The sequence below is a fragment of the Kogia breviceps genome, chromosome 1 (assembly GCF_026419965.1).
Source record: "Kogia breviceps isolate mKogBre1 chromosome 1, mKogBre1 haplotype 1, whole genome shotgun sequence".
NCBI lineage: Eukaryota > Metazoa > Chordata > Mammalia > Artiodactyla > Physeteridae > Kogia > Kogia breviceps.
Window position 1 is genome coordinate 22,028,449 of NC_081310.1, and position 26,753 is coordinate 22,055,201.

A 26,753-nucleotide genomic window follows, 5' to 3' on the forward strand; every position below is an offset into this window, starting at 1 on the left:
GGGCCATTTAATATTCCAATGGTTTTTATTTAAATTCATTTTTTGTTTGTCTTTAGGATTTGTGTTAGATGATGAGGAAATCGTAGACATCTTAAGAAAATCCAAGATGACCTCAAATGAAATTTCAAAGTGAATCAAAGCAACAAAAAAGCAGAAAGTGAAATTGAAGAAACACGCAAAAATACCTCCCCACTGCTCCTCGAGGTGCCCTGCTCTACTTTCTAGCAGCTAGTCTTGCACAAGTTGATTACATGTACCAGTTCTCCCTAGACTGGTTCTGTCAAATTTTTGTTTCATCAGTAGTTTCCAAGAGCAAAGAAAAAGAAGAACACAGTGTGAAAAGGGAGAGAATGTCTCTGAAAAAAGTTCATAAAATCACAAATCTCTCAAGAGCCTAAATTAGAAAGTGAAAAAAAACTGTTAGACAGTCATCTTAAAAATTCAATAGACAGGTTGACAAGAAATATTTTTAAGGTGAGATATTCTTTAATGTGAATTTTGCATACTTATTTGATCTAGCTAGGTTAGTCTAACAGTTATGCTTTCTCTATAGGTGGTTTCTTCAGCTCTATTTAACCAACATAAACTTTGCTTCTCCTTTGGGCTTTGCACTACAATCATGCAAAATAATGCTAATGGAAATTTAATGCCAGATGACATTGGATCCCTACCAGATGAAGAATGGAACATCTTCTTATATTCTGGCATGCTTGTAAATATTAAATGTGTAATGCCCCAGCCTAAACTTAATAGTAAGTAAAAGTAATTGCTCTGGATTTACTAGAAACCCATTAAACACATTTCCTGAAAAATCCTAAAAGATATCTAAGGTGCTGCAATTCAATGCTTTTAGATTGATTAAACTAAAAGCAGCTTGAAGTCAAGTGCAATATCGAATTCATCACGGTATCCCCTGCACTATTGAGCATAGAACCAGTGCTCAACAATTTTTGAATGAATAAATAAATGACAATTGCTAGGTTATTATAATTCTAATCTATAAAACTGAATACCTAATGCCAGTCTCGATAGGGGCATGTGTGCATGTGCACGCGCACGCGCACACACACACACACACACACACACAAACACACACGTTGATTAAACACCATCAGAAGTTAAATTTCACCCTTCTAGCTGTAGTTGCCCTCAGTTTCTTATGAAAATTCCCTGAAAACCTGAACCACAAAAATCATGCTTATCGAAAAAGACTAGACAAAATACTTAAGTATTGGATCTTTTCAGATGCTCCTGTGTTAATACATTTTTTAATATACTTATTTTTAAAATTATGGTAAAATACACATAACATAGAATTTACCATCTTACCCATTTTTAAGTGTACAGTTCAGTGGCATTAAGTACATTCATATTATTGTGCTGTGTTGTAATTTTAAGTTACAAAACATATAAAATTTAAAGGAAGTCTGACATTCTCACTGAGGAGGAAAAAGTGGTGGTTTGGAGTAGCCTTTGTCAATTGTTTTGAGACTATTAGCAGAGGCTAGAAGTCAGAATGAAAATATGAAAACAGTTGCTAGGGAAGATACCAGACGTTTGGATAGTATTTTTTTTTTTTTTTTTTTTTTGCTTTTATAGTCCCAAATCCTGGTCCACAATAAATGTTTGGTAAATGACTCTTTTTTTTTTTTTTTTTTTTTTGTGGTACGTGGGCCTCTCAGTGTTGTGGCCTCTCCCATTGCGGAGCGCAGGCTCCGGACGCGCAGGCTCAGCGGCCACGGCTCACGGGCCCAGCCGCTCTGCGGCATGTGGGATCTTCCCGGACCGGGGCACGAACCCGTGTCCCCTGCATCGGCAGGCGGATTCTCAACCACTGCGCCACCAGGGAAGCCCCGGTAAATGACTCTTGAATCAATTAATGTTCTTTTGAATTTATTAAGATTCTTTTGCTTGCAAAAAACAGGCAACAATAATTCAATGGCTTTAAAAAAATTAAAAATGTATAGAAGAATTCTGGGATATCTCAGAAAAACCTAAGGAAAATGTGAACAGCCAAGCACCAATATGAAAATAACTACTGCCTACCGTTAACATGACTCAACTTCCAATAGTTCTCAGACTCTGTGCCACTCAGTTCTAGACGCCATACATATAGAAGGGTGAATCTGAGTGTCTTAGCCTCAGTCAGGAGCCTATTCCTCAACTACTCACCTAAGGCCAAGAGAAAGATCATGCAGCAAAACAGGCAACCAAAAATTCATCTTCAGCAGCCAATCCATGAGGTGCCTACTGTAATTGGAATCATTAAAACATTCTCAGTGTACGTTAGGGCTTCCCTGGTGGCGCAGTGGTTAAGAATCTGCCTGCCAATGCAGGGGACACGGGTTCGAGCCCTGGTCTGGGAAGGTCCCACATGCCACGGAGCAACTAAGCCCATGAGCCACAACTACTGAGCCTGCGTGTCTGGAGCCTGTGCTCCGCAACGGGAGAGGCCGCGACAGTGAGAGGCCCGTGCACCACGATGAAGAGTGGCCCACGCTCGCCGCAACTGCAGAAAGTCCTTGCACAGAAACGAAGACCCAACACAGCCAAAAATAAATGAATAAATTTATTTAAAAAAAAAAAGAAAAGAAACGTCACACTACCATGTTGTACACCTGAAACTATTATATTGTATGTCAATTATACTTTAACTAATTTAATTAAAATTATTTTTTGCTCTCAACAAAACAAAAAAATTTAAATTATATAATCAATATGTATTTATTATAAAAACCATTAGAAGTTATACACATGGAAAAGAAGAAAATAAATAAATTCTATTCAGAGATAACCATTATTAATATTTTTGTGTTTTTTTCCTTTCACTTTTTTCTTCTACATATATATTCTTTATATATATTCATTTTTTGAAATATAGTTGACATACAATATTAACTTAGTTTCAGGTGTACTACATAATAATTTGACATTTGCATACATTATGATACGATTACCACAATAAGTCTAGTAATCATCTCCCCATACAAAGTTATTACAATATATAATAATTAACCATATTCCTTATGCTATATATTGCATTCTCATGATTATTTATTATATAACTGAAGGTTTGTACCTCTTAAACCCCTTCATCTGTTTTGTCCACTCCCACCACCTTCTGGCAACCACCCATTTGTGTTCAATATCTATGAGTCTGTTTTTGTTTTGCATTGTTTTTTTGTTTGTTTGTTTTGTTTCTTAGATTCCACAAACAATGGAATCTAGATTTAGATTCCTCATGCAGTATTTCTCTTTCTCTGTCCAACTTATTTTACTTAGCCTAATACCCTCTAGGTCCATCCATGTTGTCATAAAAGGCAAGATTTCATTTTTTAGGCTGAATAATATTCCATTGCATATGTATTCCACATCTTCTTTATCCATTTGTCTATAAATGGAAACTTAGGATGCTTTCATATCTTAGCAATAGCTAAGATAATGCTGCAATGAACATTGGAGAACACACATCTTTTTGAATCAGTGTTTTTGTTTTCTTTGGGTAAATACCCAGAAGTGAAATTGCTGGATCATGGGGCAGTTCTATTTTTAATTTTTTTAGGAAATTTCATAATTTTTTGCATAGTGGCTGCACCAATTTACAATCCTGTCAACAGTGCATGAGGGTTCCTTTTTATGCACATCCGCACCAGCATTTATTATTTGTTGTCTTTTGGATGATAGCCATTCTGACAGGTGTGAAGTGGTATCTTATTTTGGTTTTGATTTGCACTTGCCTGATGATTAGTGATGAGCATATTTTCATGTGTCTGTTGGCCATCTATATATCTTCTTTGAAAAAATGTCTATTCAGGTGTTCTGCTCAGGTTGTTGTGTTTTGTTTTGTTTTTTATGTAGAGTTGTATAAGACTTTGTATATTTTGGATATTAATCCCTTATCAAATAAATCATTTGCAAATACTTTCTCCCATTCAGTAAGCAGCCTTTTCATTTCGTGAAAGTTTCCTTCACTGCATAAAGCTTGTAAGTTTGATGTAGTTCCATTTATTTATTTTGGCTTTTGTTTCCCTAGTCTGAGGAGAAATATCCCCCCCACAAAAAATACATTGTTAAAGCTAATGTCAAAGAGCATACTGCCTGTGCTTTCTTCTTGAAGTTTTATGGTTTCAGGTTTTACATTTAAGCCTTTAATCCATTCTGAGTTTATTTTTGCATATGACATGAGAAAGTAGTCCAGTTTAATTCTTTTGCATGTAGCTTGTCCAGCTTTCCCAACTCCATTTACTGAAGAGGCTGCCTTTTGCCCATTGTATATTCTTGCTTCCTTTATCAAAGATTAATTGACCATATAAGCATGGGTTTATTTCTGGCCTCTCTAATCTGTTCCATTGATCTACATGTCTGTTTTTGTACCAGTACCATACTGTTTTGATCACTGTAGCTTTGTAGTATAGCTTGAAATCAGGGAGCAAGATACTTCCAGCTTTGTTATTTCTCAAGACTGTTTTGGCTATTGGGGGTCTTCTGTGTTTCCATACAAATTTTAGAATACTTTGTTCTATTTCTATGAAAAATGTTATTGGAATTTTCATAGGGACTGCATTGAATCTGTAGATTGCCTTGAGTAGCATGGCCATTTAAACAATATTAATTCTTCTAATCAATGAGGATGGTATGTCTTTCCATTTATTTGTATTATTTTAGATTTCTTTCATCAAAGTCTTACAGCTTTCTGAGTGCAAGTCTTTCACCCCCTTGGTTAGATGTATTCCTGCTATTATATTCTTTTTGATACAGTTGTAAATGGAATTGTGTACTTAATTTCTCCTTCTGATAGTGTGTTATTAGTGTATAGAAAAGCAACAAAATTCTGTTTATTAAATTATACATTAATTATATCACATTAATTATATCTATTAATATAATTATTTATTAATTTTGTATCCTGCAACTTTACTAAATCTGTTTATTAGTTCTAACAGTTTTTTGGTGGCATAATGGTTTTTTCAGTATATAGTATATATGTAGGAATATATATATATATATTTATATAGGAAATTTTCATGTCATCTACAAACAGTGACAGTTTTATTTTTTCCTTTCCAATTTAGACTCCTTTTTTCTTTCTTTTTTTTTTTTTGGTCTGATGTGGTTAGGACTTCCAATACTATGTTAAATAACAGTGGCAGGAGTCAGCATTCTTGTCTTGTTTCTCATTTAGAAGAAATGTTTTCAGCTTTTCACTATTGATTATGATGTTGGCTGTAGATTTGAGATATATGGACTCTATTATTTACAGGTATATTCCCTCTGTACTCAATTTGTTGAAAGGTGTTACCATGAGTGGATCTTAAATTTTGTCAAAGATTTTTCTGCATCTATTGAGATGATTATATGATTTTTATTCTCCAATTTATTAATATGGTGTATTACATTGATTGATTTGTGGATTTTTTTACTTTTTATTTTACATTAGAGTATAGTTGATTTACAAAGTTGTGTTCGTTTCAGATGTACAACAAAGTGATTCAGTTATACATATACATATATTGAATCTCTTTCAAATTCTTTTCCCATTTAGGTTATTACAGAATATTGAGTTCCCTGTGCTGTACAGTAGGTCCTTGTTAGTTGTCTATTTTATATATAGTAGTGTGTATATCAGTGGGATTAACATATACACACTGATACGTGGATATTGAACCATTTTTACATCCCTGGGATAAATCCCACTTGATCATGGTGTATGATCCTTTTAATGTATTGTTGTATTTGGTTCCCCAATATTTCATTGAGTATTTTTGCAGCTATGTCGTCAGTGATACTGGCCAGTAATTTTCCTTTTTTGTGGTGTCTTTGTCTGGTTTTGGTATCAGAGTGATGTTGGCCTTGTAGAATGAGTTCAGAAACATTTCTCCCTCTTCATTTTTTGGGGAATATTTTTGAGAAAGATAGTGTTAATTCTTCTTTAAATGCTTGGTAGCTTTCATCTGTGAAGCTGTTTGGTCCTGGACTTTTGTTTGTTGGGTGGTTTTTTTTTTGATTACTGATTCAATTTCGTTCCTGGTAATCAATCTGTTCATATTTTTGTATTTCTATTTCTGATTCAGCCTTGGGATAATGTACATTTCTAGGATTTTTATCTATTTTCTTGAGGTTGTCCATTTCATTGCTTCATAATTCATAGTACTCTCTTATGATCCTTTGCATTGCTGTGGTGTTCTCCTATTTTATTTCTGATATTATTTATTTGAACTTTCTCTCTTTTTTTCTTGATGATTCTGGCTAAAGGTTTATCAACTTTCTTTGCCTTTTCAAAGAGCCAGCTCTTAGTATCATTGATCTTTTGTAATTTTTTAAGTCTCTATTTCATTTACTTCTGCTCTGATCTTTATTATTTCTTTCCCTTTACTAACTTTGGGTTTTGTTTCCTCTTCTATTTCCAGTCCCTTTAAGTGTAAAGTTAGATTGTTTATTTGAGATTTTTCTTGTTTTCTGAAGTAGGTATGTTTTGTTATAAACTTCTGTGTCAGAACTATTTCTGCTGCATCACACAGATTTGGGATCATTTGTTTCCATTTTCATTTGTCTCCAGGTATTTTTAAATTTCCTCTTTGACTTCTTTAGTGACCCCATTTGTTGTTTAGTAGCATAGTGTTTAGCTTCCATGTGTTTGTGTGTTTCACAGTTTTTTTCTTGTAGTTGATTTCTATTCTCAAACTGTTTTAATCAGAAAAGATGCTAGAAACTGAGCCTCGGGCGGATCCCAGGGAAAGGTCTGGAGTTGGCAGAGTGAAAACAGCCTGAATGGGTTAGCGCGGCTGGCCGGGAGTCCGGGAGAAGTCTGGAGCTGCCGAAGAGGCAAGAGACCTTTTCTTCCCTCTTTACCTCCTGCTGCGCGAGGAGAGGGGTTTAAGCGCGCCGCTTAAAGGAACTCCAGAAACGGGCGCGGAGCTGCCAAAGAGACAAGAGACTTTTTCTTGCCTCTTCGCTTCCTGGGGCGCGAGGAAAAGGAATTAAGGGCACCACATAAAGGAGCTCCAGAAACGGGCGTGAGCTGCGGCTGTCGGCACGGACAACAGAGACGGGTGTGGGACGCTAGGGTTGCTACTACCGCCACCAAGAGGCCTGTGTGCGAGCACAGGTGACTCTCCACACCGGCCCTCCAGGGAGCCTGTGCAGCCCGCCACCGCTAGGGTCCCGGGATCCAGGGACTGCTTCCCCGGGAAAACGCGCGGTGCGCCTCGGGCCGGTGCAGCGTCACGCCGGCCTCTGCCGCCACGGACTCACCCCACATCCGTGCCCCCCCTGCCCCCCCCCGCCTGAGTGAGCCAGAGACCATGAATCAGCTGCTCCGTTAACGCTGCTCCTTTGACCCCGCCCTCTCTGAGCGAAGGGCAGCCGCCCTTGGACGACCTGCGCACAGAGGTGGGGCCAGGTCCAGGGCTGAGCCCCAGGAGCTGTGCGAACAAAGAGAGGGGGAGGTCCCTCCCAGCAGCCTCAGAAACAGCAGGTTAAAGCTCCACAGTCAGCTTGAAGTGCCCTGCATCTGTGGAAAACCTGAATAGACAGCAAAATATCCCAGGTTGAGGAGGTGGACTTTGGGAGCAAGATATACTATTATTTTCCCCTTTTTTCTTTTTGTGAGTGTGTATGTGGGTGCTGTTGTGTGAGATTTTGTCTGTGTAGCTTTGTTTTTACCATTTGTCCTGGGGTTAGACTGACCCCCCCTTTTTTTTTCTTCTTTTTTTTTCTTTAATAGAAATTTTTCTTCTTAATAATTTATTTTAATAACTGTATTTTACCCTACTTTATTTTGTCTTCACCCCTTTCTTCCTTTCTTCCCTCCTTTCTTTCCTATTTCCCTCCTTCCTTCCTTCCTCACTTCCTTCCTTTATTCCCTCCTTCCTTCCTTCCTCCCTTCCTTCCTTTATTCCCTCCTTCCTTCCTCCCTTCCTTTCTTCCTCCCTCCCTTCCTTTCTTTATTCCCTCCTTCCTTCCTCCCTTCCTTTCTTCCTCCCTCCCTTCCTTTCTTTATTCCCTCCTTCCTTCCTCCCTCCCTTCCTTTCTTTATTCCCTCCTTCCTTCCTCCCTTCCTTTCTTCCCTCCTTCCCTCCCTTCCTCCTTCCTTCCTTCCTTTCTTGCCTTTCTATTTTTTTCTCCCTTTTATTTTGAGCCGTGTGGATTAAAGGCTCTTGGCACTCCAGCCAGGTGTCAAGGCTGTGTCTCTGAGGTGGGAGAACCAGCCTCAGGACGCTGGTCCACAAGAGACCTCTCAGCTCCACGTAATATCAAACGGTGAAAATCTCCCAGAGATCTCCATCTCAACACCAAGACCCAGCTTCACTCAAGGACCAGCAACGAACAGTGCTGGACACCCTATACCCAACAAAGAGCGAGACAGGTCTACAGCCCCATCCATTAGCAGAGAGGCTGCCTAGAATCATAGTAAGGCTACCAAAATCCCCATACATGCCACCAGACATGGACCTGCCCGCCAGGGAGACGGGATCCAGCCTCATCCACCAGAACAGGGGCACTGGTCCCCCTACTTTGATAAAGGAGGGAAGGAAACACAGCAGAGAAAAGACAGCCTCTTCAATAAGTGGTGCTGGGAAAACTGGACAGCTACCTGTAGAAGTATGAAATTAGAACACTCCCTAACACCATACACAAAAATAAACTCAAAATGGGTTAAAGACTAAATGTAAGGCTATCAAACTCTTAGAGGAAAACATAGGCAGAACACTCTATGACATAAATCACAGCAAGATTTTTTTTGATCCACCTCCTTGAGTAATGGAAATAAAAACAAAAATAAACAAATGGGATCTAATGAAACTTAAAAGCTTTTGCACAGCAAATGATACCATAAACAAGACCAAAAGACAACCCTCAGAATGGGAGAAAATATTTGCAAATGAAGCAACTGACAAAGGATTAATATCCAAAATTTATAAGCAACTCAGGCAGCTCAATAACAAAAAAACAGACAACCCAATCCAAAAATGGGCAGAAGAACTAAATAGACATTTCTCCAAAGAAGATATACAGACTGCCAACAAACACATGAAAGAATGCTCAATATCATTAATCATTAGAGAAATGCAAATCAAAACTACAATGAGATATCATCTCACACTGGTCAGATTGGCCATCAACAAAAACTCTAGAAACAATAAATGCTGGAGAGGGTGTGGAGAAAAGGGAACGCTCTTGCACTGTTGGTGGGAATGTAAAATGATACAGCCACTATGGAGAACAGTATGGAGGTTCCTTAAAAAACTACAGATAGAACTACCATATGACCCAGCAATCCCACTACTGGGCATATACCCTGAGAAAACCATAATTCAAAAAGAGTCATGTACCAAAATGTTTATTGCAGCTCTATTTACGATAGCCAGGACATGGAAGCAACCTAAGTGTCCATCAACAGATGAATGGATAAGGAAGATGTGGCACATATATACAATGGAATATTACTCAGCCATAAAAAGAAATGAAACTGAGTTTTTGTAATGAGGTGGATAGACCTGGAGTCTGTCATACAGAGTGAAGTAAGTCAGAAGGATAAAATCAAATAGCGTATGCTAACACATATATATGGAATCTAAAAAAAAAAAAAATGTCATGAAGAGATTAGTGGTAGGACAGGAATAAAACACAGTCTTACTAGAACATGGACTTGAGGATATGGGGAGGGGGAAGGGTAAGCTGTGACGATGTGAGAGAGTGGCAGGGACATATACACACTACCAAATGTAAATTAGATACTAGTGGGAAGCTGCAGCATAGCACAGGGAGTTCACCTCTGTGCTTTGTGACCACCTAGAGGGGTGGGATAGGGAGGGTGGGAGAGAGGGTGATGCAAGAGGGAAGAGTTATGGGAACATATGTATATGTATAACTGATTCACTTTGTTGTAAAGGAGAAACTAACACACTATTTTAAAACAGTTATACTCAAATAAAGATGTTAAAAAAAAAAAAAAAAAGAAAAGATGCTAGATGTGATTTTTAAATTCTTATATTTATTGAGTACTGTTTTGTGGCCAAGAATGTGATCTATCCTGGAGAATGTTCCATCTACAGTTGTAAAAATTGTATATTCTGCTACTTTTGTGCATATATATATATACACACACACACACACACACACACACACACACACACATACATAACATCTGGTCTAACCTGTCATTTAATGTGCCCATCTGGTCTAATGCGTCATTTAAGGCTAAAGTTTCCTTATTGATTTTCTGTCTGGATGATCTGTCCATTGATGTTTGTGGGGTGTTAAAGTCCCCTACCATTATTGTATTACTTTAAATGTCTCCTTTATGTTTGTTAATATTTCCTTTATGTATTTAGGTGCTCCTGTGTTGGGTACATATATATTTACAAGGGTTATATCTTATTGTTGGATTGATCTCTTTTTCATAATGCAACATCCTCTTTGCCTCTTGTTACAATCTTTATTTTCAAGTCTATTTTGTCTGACATAAGTACTGCTACTCCAGATTTCATTTCCATTTGCAGGGAATAATTTTTACATCCTCTCACTTTCAGTCTCTGTGTGTCTTTATAGCTGAAATGAGTCTCCTGTAGGCAGTATATATATGGCTCTTATTTTTAATTCAATCAACCAATCTATGTCTTTTTATTGGAACATTTAGTCCATTTACATTCAAAGTAATTATTGCCATCTTGATCATTGTTTTTTGGTTGTTTTTGTAGTTCTTTTTTTTTTTCTTCTTTGCTCTCTTGCTTGGTGATCTGATGACAATTTTGTTATGTTTGGATTTCCTTTCTCTTTTTGTGTGTGCATGTTTTAGGTTTGTGATTACAATAAGGTATATTCATTTGTGTGTGTGTGTGTATATATATATATATATATATATATATATATATATATATAAAATATAATAGTATTTTAAGTAAGTGATCGCTTAAGTTCAAATAACCCTACATTTCTACTCCTGCCCACCACATTTAGCATTTAGTATTTTGAACATTGTATGTTTTACATTTTTTCTTTTGTGTGTCCTTTAATTACTTACTGTGGGTATAGATTATTTTACTACTTCTGTTTTTTAACCTTTCTACTAGCTTTATAAGTGGTTTATCTACCACCTTTACTGTATGTTTCCCTGAAACATATGAAATATGTTTATGAAATAAAGTTTAATTCAACAGAACCCCATTTCTTCAATCTTCCCTTTCTCTCCCACCACCTCCCAAAAAAAGTTCTTGGGGTTAAAAAATAACAAAAGCAGAGAAACTTAATAAATGTTTGCTTGATCAATAAAGTAAAGAGGGAGCCGGCAGCATGATGATGACAAAGGATGATAATCCCATTTGGGAGACAGATTCTCAGCAGTGATGGTGTCAGGGGACCACACCTAATGATGTTTCACTTGGATGATTCTCAAACTTTCATTAATTGGATATATTGTCTGAACTCTGCTATTAGACCCCAGATTCTTTGTATGCTGCCAGTTTTCATTTTTTTAAAATATATATGCTGCATTTAATTAAAATAAAAATTTAAGATTAATTGTTCCAAAGGGTAACAGAAAAGAGCAGAGCTCAACATAGTGATTATATGTTAAACATGTGAACTTGCCAATATTTGACAGTTTCTGACTATTACCCATAGTTCAACCTAGTATATCCACACAGACCCACAGACACATACAGTTTCAGCTTTGCCTTAAATGATGGAGTCTCTGATGCTGAAAATGCTTAGCACAGAATGTATGATCATTCTGTAAAGAAACAGCACATAAGTGATTTGAATAAAACAGTTTTCATGGAAAAGGTCTGAAATTTGCAATGATTTCCAATAAGCCCTGAAATCTCTATTTCCCACATGTATACATTTGCAAAATCTTTTAGTTCCTCTAGAGTTCTTTTCAGATATGTGCTGTGCTCAGTTTGCTTAAATACACAAATATTGTGCTATTGATTTTCATTTTATTAATGGAAGAGTTAGTACTCTTCCAACCATGCTATCCTGGATTTTCATCCCTCAACACCATGGGATTTCTTGCTCTAGATATGTACAGCAGAGCAGGAAGAAACCCAGGGGAAAGGTCTCTTTTTGCAGAATCAGGGACCATAACTTGGATTTTCACATCCAAAGTGAGATCGCAGAGTGTGAAAGAAAGGTAGCCATGACATCTAATGAAGGACCGTATGAAGGTCAAGAGCAGTGGTGGCAGTTTCCTCACCACACATAGACTCTCCCATCAAATTTTCCCAACCCAAGGAACACCACAAAACTCTTGACTGGCAACCTAAGTAATGAATACTTTTTAGTTTATTTCCTCTTACCATAGGGAATATTCCCTTGGACGGTTTCTAAAGTCATCTTATCTTTCATGATTTCTTTCTTAGATAAAAATTCTTAGACCAGAACATTTAAAGAATTCCATGAAAAGGTTTGTAACCGAAAATATAAGAAATGAATATATTCACAGAACTGGAATTGATTTGAAAGAATCATATAAAGAACTCAATGCCAGAACTCCACTGATACTTATTCACTCACATGGTAAGCTACTTGTCAACAGTTAAGATGACACGACAATATTCATCAAAAAATGTAGAGAAGTAGGTTCTGTGTCAGGTTATTCTCTGTTTAAAATATTTTCCTATTCTTACTTAAGTATTTTGGGAAAGAGACCGATTAAAACCGTAAACTATATTAAGAATGAATCTTTCAAACACACTCACAGATATAGCGAACAAACTAGTGGTTATCAGTGGAGAGAAGGAGAAGGGGAGGAACAAGCTGAGGTAGGGGATTAGGAGGTACAGACCACTATATATAAAATATATAAGCTACCAGGATATATCGTACAACAAGGGGAATTAGCCATTATTTTATAATAACTATAAATAGACTCTAAGCGTTAAGAATTGTGAATCACTATGTTGCACACCTGAAACTTATGTACATCATTATTGTACATCAACTATACCTCAATTTAATAAATAAATTTTAAGAGTAGCACAATTTAATAAATAAATTTTAAGAGTAGCACATAAAAAAAAAGAATGACTAAAAATGTAACAGAACAAAGAGAGCTAAGATATCTCAGATTCACAAGTATGGGAAAATTTATCAATGCTAGTTTTCTGTGCAGAAAATACCTACCAAACACATACGATTGATATGAAAGTTGGGATTGCCCTTGCATTTATTAACAATTTTAATTCCCACTGACTCATGAAAAAAATACGTTATAAAATAAACTATAAGAAATTGGCTCTGCTGATCCAGCCCTTGTATTTTTCAAAACTCCAAATGCATTTTTTTCTCCTTTTCTTGTCTTTGCTCTATAGACCCTAAGCAAAATATTTTCTTCATTTATCTTCTGCTCTTCATCATCTTCAAATCAAACATGTCTTTAGAACTCACCATTTTCAAACTCTGATTCTTTTAGGCAAAACCTTGTTCAAAGTGCCTCCATGTAGAGGCTTTCTTACCTGGAACTTTTCCATGTAAAGCAGCTGCTATATGCCTGATGCACTCATAACAGGTGCTGTCTATTTCTTGAAGACTTAGCCTGAGATGGCAGCTAAGGCTCTAGTCATCACATCCATGCTCCAAGCTAGAATGGAAGATAACAACATTTAACAAACTTTGCTGCCAAAGCTTATTCACATAATATAAGATGCTCATATCTAACTGCAAGAGAGGCTAAAAATGAAGTATTTTAGCTGGGCACATAGCCATCTGGAGTAACACTGGGGTTCAGAGGAGGAAGGGATAAGTAAACGCTGGAGTCAATAACCAGCAGTCACTGCTGTAGGTAAATAGTATCATCCCCGGGCTTCCCTGGTGGCGCAGTGGTTGAGAATCCGCCTGCCGATGCAGGGGACACGGGTTCGTGCCCTGGTCCGGGAAGATCCCACATGCCGCGGAGCGGCTGGGCCCGTGAGCCATGGCCGCTGAGCCTGCGCGTCCGCAGGCTGTGCTCCGCAATGGAAGAGGCCAAAACAGTGAGAGGCCCGCATACCGAAAAAAAAAAAAAAAAAAAAAAAAAAAAATAGTATCATCCCCATCTGTCACCCCATTAGATTGGGACTGACATATACACACTACTATATATAAAATAGATAACTAATAAGAACCTACTGTATAGCACAGGGAACTCTACTCAGCACTCTATAATGACCTATATGGGAAAACAATCTAAAAAAGAGTGGATATATGTATAACTGATTCACTTTGCTGTACTGAAGAAACTAACACAACATTGTAAACCAACTATACTCCAATAAAAATTAAAAAAAAAAAAGTAGCAGAGCCAAAATTTGAACTCTGCCTTCTAATTCCAAAGACTTGTTTTTCCACCTTCTACACCTTCTCCCACCACCACTCAATAAACGCTAGCTTGTATTTTTAAAGAGGGGATTACATGAATTTACAATAGTATGTATCTTTCCACGTTGTCTTGCAGGGATCAACCTCACCAATACTCTCCTGAAATTTGCACAAGAGTTAAAAGGAACAACAAATCATGTGACCATGATTTCTTTGGGTCATGGCCAGACAGCTAAAGCAGAAGACCTCATTGTTAAGGCCCTAACCAAAACTGAACAATGGGTCTTCCTCCGGAACTGCCATCTTGCAGCATCATTTACGCCGAGGCTTTGCGCTATTGTAGAATCGTTAAGAGTTTTACATTTATTTGTAAGGAATCAGATTATTCTCAAAACAGTGATTTGCATTTCTCTAATAATTAGGGATGTTGAGCATCTTTTCATGTGTCTCTTGTATGTCTTCCTAATGTATACCTATGGAATCTAAAAAAAAAAAAAAAATGGTACTGATGAACCTAGTTGCAGGGCAGGAATAAAGATGTAGACATAGAGAATGGACCTGAGGACACGGGGTGGGAGGAGGAAGCTGGGGCAAAGTGAGAGTAGCATCAATATACATACACTACCGAATGTAAAATAGATAGCTGGTGGGAAGCAGCCGCATAGCACAGGGAGATCAGCTCGGTGCTTTGTGACCACCTAGAGGGGTGGGATTGGGAGGGTGGGAGGGAGGCGCAAGAGGGAGGGGATATGGGGACATATGTATGAATATAGCTAATTCATTTTGGTGTACAACAGAAACTAACACAGTATTGTGATGTAATTATACTCCACTAAAGCTCTAGTTTTAAAAATGAAATAAAACTGGAAATGGAAATGCACAGCATGCTTAAACAATGATAAAATAATGTGTTGGGCCTCTCAGAGGAAACTCAGGCTACCTTTTGAGAGTTCTCTTTTCTTCAAGAACTTGAAAACTTCACAAAGAATATATCAGTTTTTATTAGAGAAAAAAAGCCCTCTTCAGTTTTTATTTTCCATCCTGTTTATCACTTTCTCTTTCTCTCTTCAAACCCTCACCCTCAGTAGATATACACGAATACTTACCCATGTATATACAGACATATAGATCTATTACATAGTTTTTAATAACCTATATGTTTCCAAACAGCAGAATAGGATACCTCATATCCATACTTTCGGTGATGTATTTAGTACTTATTCTGACTTATTCTACCTCAACCCACTTTTCTAGGCTGTATCTCCCAAGGCACTTGTTCACTCGGGCAAAAATTTCCATAGGTTCAGCCTTCTTCTTTGCAGTGGAAGTATTTGGAAGTTGAATGATATAACTTTGAGTGAAGAATAAGCAATGTGTTGAGTTAGTAAGGTTTAAACCAACAACATTCTATAGTTTTTTTCTCCAGCCTTGCATTTCTGTCCACTTTACTGAGTATGGCTGATACTGTACTGTAAAATTGTCTTGAAATGAGGCTCTTCTCTTCTTTACACTGTATTCTTCTGCTGTGAGCATTCACAAGGAAACTATGAAACCAAAATGCAGCTGCCTGGCTTAAATTTCTAAAAACTTCACTAATGTCATTCATTCTGTTATCAGACAGTTATTCTTTTAGAAGTCTAAAAACTATTTCATAATTTCTCTTTTTCACCTTTATTTCATCACTTGAGGCAAAAGATGAAGATTACTTAATTGTATGATTTCAATAGATGCAAACTGTGGACTATGACACAATAATTTCTACCAGTTTTTTCATTCATTATTCATTCAATAAATATCTATAGGGAAACTATACTATTTGCCAAAAATCATTCTAGAGACTAAGGACACAGCATCAACCAGACAGTCATTGTATCAACCTTCAAAAGGTGTGTTAAGACTTTTTGAATACATTGGGGAAGCCCCCAATGTATCATTTTAAAAAAGAGATTAGAGAAATGTTTTTCAGAACAGAGTTTCAAAGCCTTAATAAGAGTAATTAATGATACATTTAAAATATTCTATATTACCAGAGAATGATTAAGGTAAATTCATACTTCTTTATCAAATCAAGCCTTTAAATATTTATTACTATCACCTTAGCAGCCCACACTGGGAGAGGAAAACGTGAAAAAGATTTTCTTAAATTTAGGAATTAAAGAAATATGTTTACAATATACTGCTAAGAGGAAAAAATCAGGCTACAGACATGTAGCCTGTAAAATACATGTATGTATGGTATAATATTTTTAATTTAAAAATGACAGAAAGAGGGCTTCCCTGGTGGTGCAGTGGTTGAGAGTCCGCCTGCTGATGCAGGGGACACGGGTTCGTGCCCCGGTCCGGGAAGATCCCACATGCCGCGGAGTGGCTGGGCCCGTGAGCCATGGCCACTGAGCCTGCACGTCCAGAGCCTGTGCTCCGCAATGGGAGAGGCCACAACAGTGAGAGAGATGCAGACAGAGAGGGGAAAAAGAGAGAAGTATACTTACACCTACTCTGTCAGATTTCAGATTATTTTTGTTTTTCTGTTTAATTTTTTTTTCTTTTTTTTTTGCGGTACGTGGGCCTCTCACTGTTGTGGCCTCTCCCGCTGTGGGGCACAGGCTCCGGACGCGCAGGCCCAGCGGCCACGGCTCACGGGCCCAGCCGCTCCACGGCATGTGGGATCCTCCTGGACCGGGGCACGAACCTGCGTCCCCTGCATCGGCAGGCAGACTCTCAACCACTGCGCCACCAGGGAAGCCCTCTGCTTAATTTTTTGTTTAGTGTTTCTTTGCTTTTGTAGTTTTTGGTTTGTTTTTTAAATTAAAAAAATAATTTCAGACTTGCAGAAAATTTGCAAGAATGATACAAAAACTATACCCTTAACCTCTCTTCCTTTAAATGAGTTAATGATTGTTAACATTTGCCCTCTCATTTCTTTCATATGTACATACATGTATATGTAATTTTTTCTGAATCATTTGAAAGTAAGTTGCAGACATAATGCCACTTGACCTCTAAATACTGCAGCGTGTATGCTGATTATCTAATCAATAGAAATTAATCATGTCTAGCCTATTGTCCCAATAATATCTTTTATTGCAAAAGAAGAAAAAAGTTAGGTCCAGGTTCCAATTCAGGATTTCTCATTGCATTCGGTTGTCATGTCTCTTAAATCGCCTTTGTTCTAGAATAGTTCCTCAGTCTGTTTTTGTCGTCTACAACTTTAACGTTTTGTGAAAAGTACAAGCTGGTTATTTTGTAAAGTGTCCATCAGTTTGGATTTGTCTGCTATTTTCTCATGGTTAGAGTTAGGTTATGCAGTGTTGCAGGAATACCACAGATGTGATGTTGTATCCTTCTTGGTACATCATAGCAAGAGGCACAAGACGTCAATCTGTCCCACTTCTGGACAGATTTAGGGGGACCAGAAATAGGAAAAAGCTAGAGAAGCAAAGAGCAAGGAAAGGACACAAATTCTATACTCTATACTCTGGTTTATAGAAGTATAGAATATTAATTTTGATCATTTAATTAAAGTGGTATCTACCAACTGTAGGGACTTTCAGATGATCTATACATCTCAGACTTTCACCCACTACTTTCCACTTCCATTGATAATTTTTGATTGAATTATTACTGAATTATTTGCCAAATGGTAACTTTCTAACTCCACAATTCCTTCGAAATTTATTAAATTATGTTCTACTATAAGGGAATTTTCTTTCTCCCCATTTATTTATTTATTTATAACAGCATGGACTCATGGATTTCTGTTGTATTCAATGGATTATAAACTTTTACCATCATTGTTTATTACGATGTTCAATTGTGCCAGATGTGAGCAGTAGAACTCATCATTTTGTCCTTAATTTGTAATTTTTTCCAAGTTTTTTTTGCAATAAGTCTATATCATTTTTGTACCTAAGGGAGGGAAAACTACTTTTTCAAAATGGGAATTAATGGGTCTTAATGCAAATTCTTATGCAACATGAAAGTTCTTATGGTTTGATTATTAAAAGGGTATCTAAGACCAGTTCAAACATTAAGATAACTATGATTCTTAGAACATGTTGGTTTCATTTAAATTTTTCACATTAAAATATTTATGAATTTTTTATTTTGCAGATTTAATTGTCCAAATGTGACAGGAGAGCCTGGGTTTAGGCTGTGGTAAAGCTCAAAATCAGACAGTTCTTTCCCAATTCCTATTCTTCAAAAGAGTTTAAAAGTAAGGACAAGGTATAATAGATTTTAATATTGACTCAGAAACACTATTTGAATGTAAACTGTCTTGCATTCATAATTCTGAATTAAGAAGAGAGTGCTAATTGCAGTATGCTAAATTTCTGCTGTGCTCAGCCCTGCACTGTGGACCAGGAAGGATGCAAAAGTATAGACAAGATCCTTGCTTTCAAGTGATTCAAAGTTTAGATGTTTGTTTTCTCAAACAAGGATGCTTAGGCTTCCAACTCTTATAAACCAGAGTACAGAGTATAGAATTTGTGTCCTTTCCTTGCCCTTTGCTTCTCTAGCTTTTTCCTGTCTCTGACCCCCCTAAATGTTTCATAATTTGTTATTAATTCTCTGAAAGAGGTCTGGCAAAAAGCAGGTTGAAACTATTGACTAAAAAGTCCTAATTAAAAATTATCTGTGACTTCTAATCATATCCACCATTAAATTTGAATAAATACTAAGACTTGGTCGATTCTGTTAAACAAGTGTCCAGCTGACCAAAAAATGGAGTCCTAATGGCAAAGAAAACTGACCAATGGCATAGGCAGAATGTGTGCCAGATATTTAACAGAACTGGGATGAAGATAGAGGAAATGGGATAGATGGGACAATTTCCTGATAAAGTCCCAGTCCAGCCTGAGAATAAATCAGATTTACTCTTGGGAAGCAAAGGAACTTCTCCCTGTTACACTGACCCCCAGCTATTCCCCGGCCCCTGGGTGTATCTACCCATGACGACGGTACTGAGCCAATTCCCAACAAACCTGCTCCTGTAGAAGATGGGACACGGATTGGAGAAATCCGCAACTTTTAGTCTGAGACTCAAGATATTCCATTTACCTCCCAGGGCCAGGCAGATTATGATGTCAAACAGCCTTTTATCTTTGGCCAGGAGCAGGGCGTTTGGGAGGTGGACATGCTGGGGACAGAGATAGAGCTTGAAGGAACATTTTATTTTAAGTGCTCTGTGAATAAATCAAGCAGTCGTATCCTTGATTCAGAAGTCTCATGTTCACGTACACACACAACGCACACACATATCATATATACATATCTACACACATTTATATGTATCCTATATATATATACCCACACAATGTGAAATACACATATACATTTATATGTCTATGTATGTATGTCTTTGGAAACTGTGCAAGAAACATTTTCAGAGCCTTCAGTTTCGGACTTACAGCCACACTCTTAAAAAAAAGCCCTCCAAGTGATTCTCTCCCCAGTTCACCTCCTGTACCTCCTCACCTCAACTTTCCTAGTTAAAAAATCAATCAAAGTGATTTTCAATTCAAGCAGAACACTTTAGTAACACACCAAATTATCTGTTATGATTAGATACTTTTGTTGGTTCCGTGAGTTCTGTTTCCCATAATTTGGAGCCCCCTCTATCTGCTGCCTTGCTGAGGCCATGTAACCCTGATTCTGTTACAGCCATTTAGCTGACATTGAGCATTTAGAGTATAATAACTCTTCACTGTCAAACTTTCTAAAATGCTGGGCTTCCAGAACAAACAGGAGTGCTTTTAATGACAATGTTGTACTTATTTTAAGGTATGAATTGGAGCAATAGGAAATCTGATACAATCCTTTTACAGAAGTTTTCAAATGGGAAAAGAATAACACAAGATTTTCGATTTGCCATTGAACCTTAAAAACAGTTATATTCTTAGGTAGTTCTCTATGCAAAGAAGAGTCCCCCCTAGTCCTAGTGCCTGTATCTGTCCTCACATGTTGTTTTTACTCACATCTGTTTTAAAGATTGCAGTGGAAAATCCCCAGGGGTTGAAAAGTAATTTACTTCAGACATTTGGATATAGTGGGAGTGGAGAGGTAAGAGAGGAGATATTTGAAAAACCGGACTGTGGACCATGGTGGAAAAAACTTATTCAGCTTATGTTTCTTCAATGCTCTGATCAATGAAAGAAAAATTTATGGAATGTTGGGCTGGAATTTTGCATACACCTTTAGTTCTTCAGACTTGGAGGTAAGTGTGGTACCTTAAACAACAATAACAACAAATAACAATAAGATACAGAAAGCCTAGTGTGTATCTACACAAATACTAAGTGTTTTTCATGGTTCTAAGATAATGAACTCTGTAACTAGGCAATAAGGGCTGGCTAACATTTAAAGTATGGACTTGGAAGCCCTCCCCCGCCCCCCAGCTCCTCCAGCTTGTAGCTGAACAAGGATTTACAAGCCATTGAGCAAGCTTATTAACTTCTCTGGGTCTTAGTTTCCTTGGCCAAAAAAGTACCTAGGCCAAAGGGCATTATAAGAGGTAGACTAGTCAATAGAGGCAAAGCACTTAGAACAGTGTCAGACACATATAAATCACCACAAAAGTGTTTGTTGCTTTTACTTATTCATTTAAAGCAAGAAAGATTACATTGACCCATTGTAGGGGAAAAACTTTAGCTTAAGAGCCTTTCTTCACTATTCTCTATATAGAACCCTCTATTTGTGTTTAATATTGCAGGCTGTTTTTTTTTTTTAATTGAAGTATAATTGATTTACAATGTTGTATTAGTTTCTGGTGTGCAGCACAGTGATTCAGTTATATATACTATTCTTTTTCATATTCTTTTCCATTACGGTTTATCACCAGATATTGAATATAGTTCCCTGTGCTACACAATAGGACCTTGTTGTTTATCCATTCTCTATATAATAGTTTGCATCTGCTAGTTCCAAACTCCCAATCCAACCCTCCCCTGCCCCCGACGCTTGGCAACCACAAGCCTGTTCTCTAGGTCTGTGAGTCTGTTTCTGTTTTGTAGATAAGTTCATTTGTGTAAAATTTTAGATTCCACACATAAGTGATATCATATGGTATTTGTCTTTCTCTGTCTGACTTACTTTGCTTAGTATGATAATCTCTAGATCCATCCATGTAGCTGCAAATGGCATTATTTCATTCTTTTTATGACTGAAATATTCCACTGTGCATATATACCACGTCTCTTTTATCCATTCACTTGTCATTGGCTATTGTAAATAGTGCTGCTATGAACATAGGGGTACATGCATCTTTTCAAATTCTAACGTTGTCCGGATATATGCCCAAGTGAGATTGCTGTATCATATGGCTTTTTGAGGAACCTCCATACCATTCTCCATAGTGGCTGCACCAATTTACATTCCCACCAACAGTGGAGGAGGGTTATCTTTTCTCCATAGCAGGGTGTTTTCTTTATTGCTAAAGGAAACATGGGTAGCACCTGCTTAAATTTTTACCAGGTTAATTTTCTTGCAGTGGTGCTCTCAGTGCAGAACATTGCCTTGATTACCCACTCAGTTATATGTAAGGGCAGATCCAAAAGAAACTTTCTGAGGAACATCTTGACTCTGCCTCTGGGTGTCGATCTCCTAGACCCACCCTAGATGGGTACCCTTCCACCTCTCCTACGTGTGCATTATGCTTTTCAGTTTTCACAAGGGGCTGCCATACTCACTGCAAGCCACACGGCCTGTCAGAGTATGTGCTTCTGCACGTAACCAGAACATAACATGAAACAGCTGCATTCTGGGTATTTGTCGAGGAACATGAGCTCAAGCACACGTCTGTCCAAATCTTAATCAAAGCTTAAGCAAAGGCAAAGGATATACTGGGGGGAAAATACTTGCACCATGTATTAGACAAATGGTTATAAGCAATTCACAATATAAATACAAAAAGGCAATAAGATTGTGAATACTTGCTCAACTTCATCAGTTATTGTGATGGTTAATTTTATGTGTCAACTTGACTGGGCCACAAGATCCCCAGATATTTGGTCAAACATTATTCTGAGTGTGTCTGTGAGGTTGAGTTTGGATGAGATTCATATTTAAATCAGTAGACTGAGTAAAGCAGACTGCTCTCCCTAAACTGGGTGGGCCTCATCCAGTCAGTTGAAGACCCAAATAGAACAAAAAGGGAGATCCTCTTGCCTGACTGCCTTTGAACTGAGATATTGGTCTTTTTTCCTGCCTTTGGACTTGAACTGAAACATTGGCCCTTCCTGGGTCTTGAGCCTACTGGCCTTCAGACTAGATCTACACCACTAGCTCTCCTGGATTTGCCACTGCCAACTGCAGATCTTGAGATCTGTCAGCCTGTACAATTGTATGATCCAAGTCCTTATAATAAAGCTCTTTCTATATGTACATACAACCTATTGGTTCGGTTTCTCTGGAGAACACTTCCAAATACAATCATCAAGGAAATGCTGATTAAAACCACAATGAGATACCACCTTTCACTACCACAGTGGCTAAAATAAACAAACAAAAATGCAGAGAGACAGGGACTTCCCTGGTGGTCCAGTGGTAAAGAATCTACCTCCCAATGCAGGGGATGCAGGTTCATTGCCTGGTCAGGGAACTAAGATCCCATGTGCTGTGAGGCAATTAAGCCTTAGTGACACAACTACTGAACTTGTGAACCTCAACGAGAGAGACTGCATGCTGCAAAATACTGAGCCCACGTGTCCTGGAGCCCGTGCACCACAACCAGAGAAGAGAAAACCTGCACACCACAACTAGAGAGAAGCCCGCGTGTGCCGTAACGAAGACCCAATGCAGCCAAAAAATTAAAATAAATAAATTAAATAAATAACTATTAAAAAAATAAATTAAAAAATGCAGAGAAACAGGCACTATCTCATACTGCTATTGAGAATTTAATTTTTCCTAACTTTTCAGAAGACAATTTGATAATATAGTTCAAAAGCCTTTAAAGAATTCCTGTTGTTATCAATATGAAAGTTAGTCACATTTGCAAGACTGATTACTAAAATTGGGTTATAACAGAACATGTATAGTATGATCTCATTTTTGCACATATATTTATAGTATATATATTTTTCAATATATACTAAACCATCTGCAAGGGAAATAATAAATGGAGGATTATGAATGGCCAGGTGATGGCAGGGTATTTTGTCATGCAAAGAGCTTGGGTGAATACCAGCAGCATCACTTGGTGCAGGCTGGAATTCACGGGATGCTGCTCTCCTTTTGGCCTTTGGCAGAGAGGATTCATTAAGCCAGAAGCAGCTGGTAACATCATGGCACTGCCCTCCAAAAGAAATACCCTCCCCCTCCTTTGTTCTCCCCTTTAATGTGGCAAATGTGAGAGCATCATTGCCAGTGGGAAAGAGACTGCCTTGGTGCCAAGATGTCTGAGTTTGGGTACCTGATGTTCAGGGAGTTGTCTGGAAATTCCAAATGCTATAGCACCTTGAAACTGTGGGAAATTGGATTCATGCACAGCCCTCTCATTAAGGAAGCAGGAACTTCTGGTTCAGTGGGAAGTTGAGTTTGGACACAGCTCCTCCCACTAGGGGGAGTTCCAGGCCCAGCCAGCTTATTGTTAGGCAACTTGGAGAGTTTCCTCAGGGGACTGACAATCTGACTGGTGCTATCTACCAACCCATAGGACTACACATCAATATATTTTCCACCGTATGTAAGGCTATCACTACTGAAAGCTCCCCAAAACCTGGACCTAAGCTCCAAAGACAAGACCGGGAAAAAATAACATATCTAACAAGATCCCACAGACAAAGAGAGAAAGAACACAAGAAACAAAATTATAAGAGCCCATAAGGATACAAAAGCTAATGCACATACACATTTTACACACACAATTTTTTTAAATGAGCACTTGTCAAATATTTTTTTAACTCGTTGATAAAAGAGCCAGCAGGATGGTTAAACTGATTTTTTTAAGTATAGGAGAGGGACTTCCTAGTGGTGCAATGGTTAAGAATCTGCCTGCCAATGCAGGGGACACGGGTTGGAGCCCTGGTCTGGGAAGATCCCACGTGCCGTGGAGCAACTAAGCCCTTGTGCCACAACTACTGAGCCTGTGCTCTAGAGCCTGTGAGTCACAGCTACTGAGCCTGCGTGCCTAGAGCCCATGCTCCGCAACAAGAGAAGCCACTGCAATGAGCAGCCCACACACTGCAACAAAGAGTAGCCCCCACTCACCCAACTAGAGAAAGCCCACATGCAGCAATAAAGACCCAACACAGCCAAAAATAAATTAAATAAACAAATTTAGTTTTTTAAAGTATACGAGAACAGAAATATTTATAGTTATTGAAAGATATTGTAATGAAATATGATTACCAAATTACATATAAAACTGGTAAATGCCCTACCAGCAATAAAATTGTAACCTTTGGGTTGTAATTTTCTTTATGAACAAGAAACCATTTGTATTTCTACAGGACAAAATTTCATTTTCATTGTTATCAGAAAGAAACAGATACAGGGCTAACAGTTTTCCATAAGTTAGCATATACTCTCACAGAGTTGTAAAGTGCTCTAATCAATAGTAAATAGTAAGTCAAAACAAAAGTAGATACTCCTGAAGTATTTAATAATCCTTAAATGAGTATGTTAGACAATGTTTTCAGTATGACATTGAAAAGATAATGTGGTCATCCTTTTGCCTTCTTCCAAATTATGGAATTTTTATTTTTGTCTTATTAGCTCAATTTATGATTATAAACTATCTCCAAAGATTATGTATTATCACAAAAAAAGGGCCAGCATCACTGTGTTTTGGCGTGACTCATTTACACACATGTGGCAAGAGGTGTTAATTAGTGCATAGGCTCCATGTATTCTCAACAAATTGGAGTTGTATACACACACCGTGATTTCTGAACTTAAAAAAAAAAATGAGGTAGGGACTTCCCTGGTGGTCTAGTGGTAAAGAATCCATCTTCCAATGCAAGGGATGTGGGTTCAATCCTTGGTCAGGGAACTAAGATCCCACACGCCACAGGGCAACTAAAACCCTCGCGCCACAGCTACAGAGCCCATGCACCCTGGAGTCGACATGCCCTGGAGTCCACATGCCACAACTAGAGAGAAGCCCGTGCACCATAACTAAAGAGAAGCCCATGCGCCACAACAAAGAGCCTGCGCCACAACAAATGATCCTGCACACCTCAAAGAAAACGAAGACCCTGCGGGCTGCAACTAAGACCCGACACAGCCAAAAAAAAAAAAAAGAGGTAGAAGAATTGAAGGAAAAAATGGTCATGGTTGAGACTTGAGTTAATGGCTAGAAAAATCAAATTGAAGGAATAACTCAGAGCATAGGAAGAAAGCTACAATAAGATGGAAATCATAAGGCAAAAATTAAGAAGGTATTTAAAGGGAACCCCTAACATTCAAATGATACGAATTCCTGAGGAGGAAATTGAATAGATGGAAAAAACAAACTAAGAAGAAATCTATTTTATTGTCTCTTAACTGATTAAAGATTTGAGTTTACAGATTGAAAATCCTTAGTAATTCATGTAGAGTTGTGATAAAGACATACATTTGGACATAAGCTAGAAAATTCCTGAACTCCAAGCTTCGAAGACAAGTTTTGTAAGAACAGTGATAACATTTAGACTTGTCATCTACATCACTAGCTAGAAGATAGTGGAATAACATCTAGAGAATCTGGGAGACTAAGACTGCATGCCAAGAATCTTATTCCCAGCCAAGATGTCATTCACTCTGTCAAGGAGAAAGAAGGATATTTGCATATCAGCTAGGATTTAGATTATATATAATTCATGCTCTCTATCTGTGGAAAATGCTTGAGTAAGATCTATACTATGTACAAATATATCAGAATAGAGACCCAAAATAAAGGAAAATGAAAAGAAGTAGAAACTGTGGTGAGCAGTATATTGGTAAGCCTTTTGGTACATTATTAAATCTAAATGGATAATAATAAATGGTTGACGGTGAGTGGTCTAAGTGCTAAATACAGATTATTTAAGAGGAAGAGTCATACTACAAGAAAAATTCCCTTAATAGTCTTAAGCTAAGAGTACTAAATTATCTCAACAAAGCCTAGGAGATGGAGTAGAGGGAAGCATGTACATGAAGAGTGAAGAGGAGAGCGAAAACCTTCTGAAGTGTTTATGTGAGGAAAGGAAAGAGGAGAGGAGGGAAGTAAAAGTTTTCTAAATGTTTCACCTTATTACTGGTTCTAACGTTAGAGAGGGCAGAGGAAAAAAAATGGGGAAATGGAAAATTTTGGTAGGGAAATAATTGATATCCTCTCTTCATTTGAAAAAAGGAATGTTATTTTAATATGAATTCAAGGAAAGGAAAGGTAACCTGTAATGGAAATGGTATAATGTCTAAATTAGTGAAGAAGAAAAAGGCAAATAAATAACAATTTGATCAACCTACTAAAAACAAGAGGGAGGGAGAGAAACAAC

The 26,753-nt window shown here is 37.7% G+C and overlaps 1 long non-coding RNA gene across 1 annotated transcript in view; it reads right to left on the reverse strand.

Moving 5' to 3' along the window:
- Positions 1 to 26,753, reverse strand: part of LOC136793793 (uncharacterized) — a 90,090-nt gene that overhangs the window by 56,454 nt on the left and 6,883 nt on the right. The window contains exon 2 of the long non-coding RNA XR_010839567.1: positions 13,458 to 13,582. This is a non-coding gene — a long non-coding RNA (uncharacterized lncRNA). The remainder of the gene's footprint in view (positions 1 to 13,457; positions 13,583 to 26,753) is intronic.